At 34.7% G+C, this 6,298-nt stretch overlaps 1 non-coding gene across 1 annotated transcript; it reads right to left on the bottom strand.

Moving 5' to 3' along the window:
- Positions 1 to 1,766: 1,766 nt before the first annotated feature.
- TRNAI-AAU (transfer RNA isoleucine (anticodon AAU)) lies at positions 1,767 to 1,839 on the bottom strand. Its single transcript has one exon. It is a non-coding gene; the product is annotated as a tRNA-Ile (tRNA).
- Between the last annotated feature and the right edge of the window lie 4,459 nt (positions 1,840 to 6,298).

Here is a 6,298-nt window from a genome sequence, read left to right as displayed (position 1 = left end):
GAAAGATAATGTTGTATATCTTTTAGAAAATCTAAGGTATTTTTCCTTAAAACAACTTAATAATAATTAAGGTTACATAACTTTCCTTTCACCACAAATAAGTAAATGCAGCATGTTTTGTTACAAGCAGTAGCAGGATACATTTCACATGAAACATATGTTCTACATGTGTAATTATTTATATTAATATCGCAATCAATATATTTAATATTTGAGAATACATCGTTTATGTATTTTGTATAAAACAAAAATGTTCTATATGCATAATTATTTGGAAGAAATTTTAAGTAAATTATCTGCAACTTTAACATATATATCCTTTAATATTTCACATGAAAATACATGTTCTCCTTACATAATCACTTGCAATAACCTTACAAGCAGAACACTAGTAATCTGCAAATATTTCCTTTAGTAATCCATATACAAAAATTACGATCTACTTACACTATTATTTCCTGTAATCTTTACAGATGTATTACATTGGTAAATCTCATATGAAAACCGTGTTGTACTTACACGATAATTTCCTGTAACATTACAGATCTTTGATCTGTAACCTTTACAGACACATGCTTCGGTAATCAACATACAAAAACTTTGTTATGCCTACAGAATATCTTCTTGTAACATTACATGTCAAACATCTGTAACCATTACAGGTATAATCTCTGTAAAGTTACTAAGAATATTCCTGTTTTGATTACTCAAATAGTTCATGGCATCCCAGTTTCCACGACTTTTCTTAGTAACGTTACAGATTTTTTTTTACAGTGTAGGCAGTCAAAATATTATTCGTTTATAACGGATTGCGCCCACAGTATCAAACAAACTTCTATAATGATTGGATTCACCGATATCGTTGATAGTATCAGAAGCATAAAAGATAATTTCACTGCTTTTTTGCTTGTTGTTCATTCAACTGGTGCAGTTTTTAGTGTGTAAGAATTTTATGTTAATCAACCAATTATTATGGTTGTAACTTCTTTCCGTAATTCTCATTCAACCATTTATTGTAACTTCTTTCCGTAATTCTCATCAGAACGCAAATTAGTAATTTGAGAGCTTAAGTGGAGGCTTTTGACTGTTTCCCTGATAGATCTTTTGTTAACCTCTCTTGCAATTTACGTCTTATCATCAGCTCTGCCAGAATTTATTCCGGCTTTAGCCATATTACTAGCCGATGTTACAGCACGCCGTTAATTATTTGAACCATGTTAAGAAAGCCATTTTATGTAGTCTTCGACTACTTTACTTGTATTTGGATTTCAGCTTATGTTATTTTAAACACCTGCAAGTGGGGGAGTTTTTTCTTGTAGGCACAAGAGCTACCTTCTGTTAAATTTAAAGAGTTAAGCAAAAGAATTACTTTAACCTTCTCAAGACTTTTTAATCTTAATTTAGATACAAGAATAACTCGTTTGTAGTCTACTAGAGTCTGGAGGACACCGATTTAAACTTCTGCACAAATAGAATTCTGCATCTGCCCAAGAAGATGATCAAATGTCGAGGAAATAAAACTTTCAAAAATTGCGGAAATATTAAAGGAAGATTATGCAAATTCTTTCAGTGGACGAACCTGTTATAAGTAATGTATTAAAAGTAAAATTTCATAATATTATATAAATCTATATATAATTAAACGATATAAACATGAATATTTGCCTCATATAAAACATTTTTGTTGTTGTTGTTGATTATGCTCACTCTATCACAAAATCCACATTAGGATTTTTTGGAAGCCAGAGAGATGAAAAATTAGCAACCGCCTTCGCCGGGAATCGAACCACGGACCTCTGGAATATTAGCCCATCGTGCAGACCATTACACCACGAAGGCGGGAGAAATACCTTGTAATTTATCTGACCTATAGTCAGTTTAAGACCACGAAATTCCTCGTGCAAGGAGCGCAAGGTTACGCCTGCCGTTGGCAACAGCCTTGAGCACCTAACAGGTGACAGTGCGATTTAGCTCAGATTCGCCCCCAATTTTGATGGACAGCACCCCGGGAGAACGTGTCCGAGGGTCTCCCCCCTCTTTCCCTACCACCAACCTCTTGAGAGGACTTTCGGCTAGCCACATATTTTTCGTGTCCTATGCCGCACGGATACTATGCATTTACAAACATCCATGCCTTCTCCGGGATTCGAACCCCGACCCTTCGGCAAGGCAATCAGCAACGCAACACCATACCGGTTGGGTGGCACATTTTTGTAAGTGAAAGCATATGTTTACAAACAACTGTTGCGAAAATAAAGGTAGCATAAGAGTTTCATGATGGTATATAACTCCTTTGATCCGTTATAAAGAAAACTTATTATTCAGTAATATTCTCTTTATTCCACCAAGCAAATCACATTCGTCCGTCTGTTGATCATAAAGCAAGATAAGCCCATAGTCTTGTCGCAGCTAATTGTTTCCTTCTATAAGCTTTTAAAAAAAAACCTTTTCGTCAGTTTGAGTAGAGAGGAATACAACAAAGCCATTAATTTTTGCATTGCAAAAAGGAGGACAAAACTATCATCGTTTCTCAGATAGAGAGGGGTAGAAGAGAAGAGAGAGGGAGGCTAAGGTTTTCTCAACGGCGTTCCGCTCTCTAATCTCGAAGCGGAACGAGATCATCCCTCTTCGGTAGCTTATCTCCGGGATACTTTCTTTTTGTCTTCGACCTCATTACTACCAGAGAGTAGGGTTGCTGAAATCGACGATGATGCCAAACTTCGCGGAATGGCGATAAAAGATCGGCAAGAAATTCTGTCGCTCAACAGTTATGGGACTTGAAATCTGAGGATGCTTGGTTGTAAAGCTGTGAACGACATCTACCGGAATCTAAGTTTAAGTCATAATTCCGTCCATTTTTAGAAGAAACATTTTAAAGATTAATTGTACTTAAATTAGGCCACAATAACCCACTAAATTAATAACATATTAGAAAATTCGCCTACTTACCCAGGTAATATGTAACACTATCGAGAAAACAAAACTCATTTCACATAATGAAATCTTTATTTATACATACTCACATTGTGATTGAACAAAATGCAGAATTTTTGTAATATTCTAGCAAAGATTATCAATTATTCTACCACAAACGGAATTAGCAGAGTCCGACTTTCATATCGAAGTTCCAGTAACAGTCCAAAAATTCAATTTTAGGACACTTTACTGATGGCAATGACCCTACAAATCCTTTTCCATCATCACAGTTTTAATATGCGGTTGAAAGAAAAGGAAAGAACGTATAATCCTCATTTCATTGAGGATTATACGTTCTCATCAACAGGTATTCATTATTGTCGTTGTAAGAAGACTATTTTGTTTATATCTTCCTTATAAGAAAACTATTTTACTTACCACCAAGCAGTGGCAAGCAAAATAGTCTTTTTACTGAAGTGGCCAAAAAAAGTTTTTTTCCTCTGTCGTATACCTGATCAATATTTATCATTATGAAAAGTAAATTATAATGGTTACGACTTTGGTTTGTTGTTTGGTTTTATAATGGTTCCCTTTCATACCACTCCGAGGTATACCGGAGTACTGTCGTATACCTGATCATTATTTACGATTAGAAAAGTTACTTTATTTTACTTCATAAGATGTCTTAAAAAGAAAAAATTCACACGCTCTGTCGGAGAGAGAGACAACGCCAAAAATGCATTGAAATTCTGTGATGCTACAACTGAACAACATATCGTGATCTTAAAAGTTTCACTGCATAAACGATAGGATTATTTACATCGATTTCATAGGATCTCATACTGTGTCAGATAGTATAGGAACTTTTTACAGAGTACATGCAAGCATCAAAATAAAAATTCACACAAATATTTACATACTGTTTACAGGGTAACTGTTTAGACAACATGAAGAAAATAGAGCGTTACAGATTTAGCGTTACCTAAAAATGACCTAGGTACTTCGCAGGCTCAAATTAGCACTGATATATGCAATTACCTTATACGGTAGTTCTCCCTCCTTCTTGGCATGCCTTCGTGGTGTGATGGTCTGCACTCTGGACGCGTATTCCAGAGGTCCGTGGTTCGATTTCCGGCGAAAGCGTTGCATATTTTTCATCTTGCCTGCTTCCAAAATACCTAATGTCTCTACAGTGGCGCCTGAACTAAGAGGGTGTTGGATGATCATTCTCCACACCTAGGATTTGGCAATTGGGTCCCCTAAAATCCCAGTCACCCTTTAAAAGGGTACTTCTCCTACCTTCTTGGCATGCCTTCGTGGTGTCGGTGGTCTGCACACTGGGCGCGAATCCCAGAGGACGGTGGTTCGATTGCCGGTGAAGGCGTTACTCATTTTTCACATTTCCTGCTTCCAAAAAATTAGCTAATGTCTCTACAACATTATAAGTTTTCTTTACACCTTTTTTATTTTCCACTAATCGAGGTCTCCAGACCTGAAGATTATTGAAGAAGCAGATACAGATGCCAAAATTTACTTATTCCGGTGAAGCACAAGACTGAAGTGTTACACAGACTAGCCTGCCGGAGAAAACTCGTCTCTCCCCGTCACCTCGTAAGGTTGCCATACAAGTTCTTTGTTTACTGTTTCGCCAATCGGCGGTTTTCTCTAGAGTTTTTGAGTTTGTATCGCCTGTTTGGCGCTGCCGCTGCAAAGCGTTATATGTTTATACACTAATATTAATGTAAATTAAAATTATTTTCTACAATTTTTTTACATCTGTCGTCAACTGGCTTTTATCTGCAGTAATTCTATCAATTTTCTCTAGTTAAAATATTTTATTAATTAGTAATATATATTAATGCATTAATAAATATTAATGCATAAAAATTATGTAATTTTCATTAATAATATTTATTTATTGCTTTTATCAGCATGTAAATTTAGTAACACAAAAAGAATAAATATATTATTTTTTTTTATTTTTATCACATTATTAAGTTTTTCTATAAATTACTATTTAGTAATTAAAATAGAACTCAGCTCTTCCATTAGGAAGATAATCCTTGCATGCTTTTTGCAAGCTTAACAAAAACTAACAAATTATACCATTTTAAAATGACAGTTTTGTCATGGCATACCAACGCGCCATTTTTATATTTCATAATAAGGAAGTCATTGATTCAAGTAATTTTAGAATTTCTGCATTCAGAATAAATTTTTCTCTTGTATGTACTAAATGTAAGGTCTATATTTCGTGCGGTGCATTTTCATTGAAAAATATTTTCTTTTTCATACATAATCTACAACACGATAACGTTTGATTAACAAATATATTTCAATAAGAAAAGCTCATTTTTAAAGTACAAACTGCTAAAGAACATAATTTTAACGTACTAGCGTAATTTTAATGTGAAACTCTGAATAGACCAAATGGACTTCACATTGGTTGGAGAATACAACGCTACGATGAATTGTTGTGTTTTTAATCTCTTCTTTTCCTTTAATCCATTTGTTTAATTTCTCACAAATCTTCTATTTAATTTCAAGCGTAAACTGCATGCTACTTTTAAAATCAAGACGCTTAAAATGAAAGACTGAATAAAATACAAATATTCACATTTAAGCAGCGGTCGTTAATTTTTTATTTGTCGAACTAACATGTAAGAATTGGAGCTTCCTTCAGCCCACCTGGACACGGGTGTCCCCATAGCTCAAAAGAAGGGGCGCCGTCTCTCCACAAACGAGGGCAGCCAGTAACCCAGCCAGCCCCAAACAACAAACAAAAATACTAAATTAAAAATAAGTAAGCACATCTACCACAGATATCTAAAACCCATATAAGTACAGAATACAATTTTAACAGAAGCGCCCTATTTTCATTGATAAACTTCATTAGAGCAATAGTATGTGATTTAAAAACTTTAAATTTAATGGCACTTCCATTAAACTCAGTAATGTTAAAAATCTGTCTAATAGGAACTCTTAAACTACAATCAACCACAAAATTCCTAGCATCACCATCAACCTGACAACTATTACATAGTTTATTTTCCTGCAGATTAAATCGGCTGAAATAGAACAGAAACCTACCATGTGCAGTTAAAACCTGATTAACGTCAATATTGTTCATACATTTCATGTTATTCGTGATTTTAATTTGTTCCATTAATCCTTTGCTTTGGGCTGAAGAGAACCACTGTATTTTCCATTTGTTACCGTAAAATTCTTTCATTCTTCGAATAGCAATTCTCTTCAAACCTGTTGCTTCAATATCCATTGCACTGACATTTGAAACCGCCTGCTTGGCCAGGCTGTCGGCCATCTCAATAGCAATAAAGCCTATACGGGCTTTAACCCAATGTAGCTTAATATTTAAATATGA

The sequence above is a fragment of the Stegodyphus dumicola genome, chromosome 3 (assembly GCF_044657685.1).
Source record: "Stegodyphus dumicola isolate Sdum_Otavi_A_Nest chromosome 3, ASM4465768v1".
Lineage (NCBI taxonomy): Eukaryota > Metazoa > Arthropoda > Arachnida > Araneae > Eresidae > Stegodyphus > Stegodyphus dumicola.
This window is presented reverse-complemented; position numbering and strand designations above follow the sequence as displayed.